The sequence below is a fragment of the Pygoscelis adeliae genome, unplaced genomic scaffold, assembly GCF_000699105.1.
Source record: "Pygoscelis adeliae isolate BGI_AS28 unplaced genomic scaffold, ASM69910v1 Scaffold16, whole genome shotgun sequence".
In the NCBI taxonomy this organism is placed as follows: Eukaryota; Metazoa; Chordata; class Aves; order Sphenisciformes; family Spheniscidae; genus Pygoscelis; species Pygoscelis adeliae.
In genome coordinates, this window is record NW_008825162.1 from 5,530,435 (window position 1) to 5,530,768 (window position 334).

Below are 334 nucleotides of genomic sequence, written 5' to 3' on the forward strand. Positions count from 1 at the left end.
TCCTTGCTTCAAATTCACCTCTGGCTACAATAGGGAACATACTACTCAGTGGGACTAAAAAGAGTTTGTAGAGTTTGACTGGTAGGGTTCAATCTTTTCTTAAATTTTATTTTACTTTTTTGGAAAAATGTGAATGTGAAGTATGAAATACTCTAGCTCTGTATGAATTTCCACAAAGAAGTCCATAGGAGTTCATGCACGCAGAATAATATGAAAATTACTTGGGACTTTACACAGGAAGTGTAAAATACCTAAGTTGTTTAATTTGGGAATCGTAATTTTTTCACAAAAGCAGCATGACATTTACAGATTGCGGCAATAGTTCATTAATTGT

The 334-nt window shown here is 33.5% G+C and overlaps 1 protein-coding gene across 4 annotated transcripts in view; it reads left to right on the forward strand.

The window, feature by feature from the left end:
* The window catches only part of KCNMA1 (potassium large conductance calcium-activated channel, subfamily M, alpha member 1), a 513,257-nt gene that overhangs the window by 337,862 nt on the left and 175,061 nt on the right, over positions 1-334 (forward strand). The window lies entirely within an intron of this gene.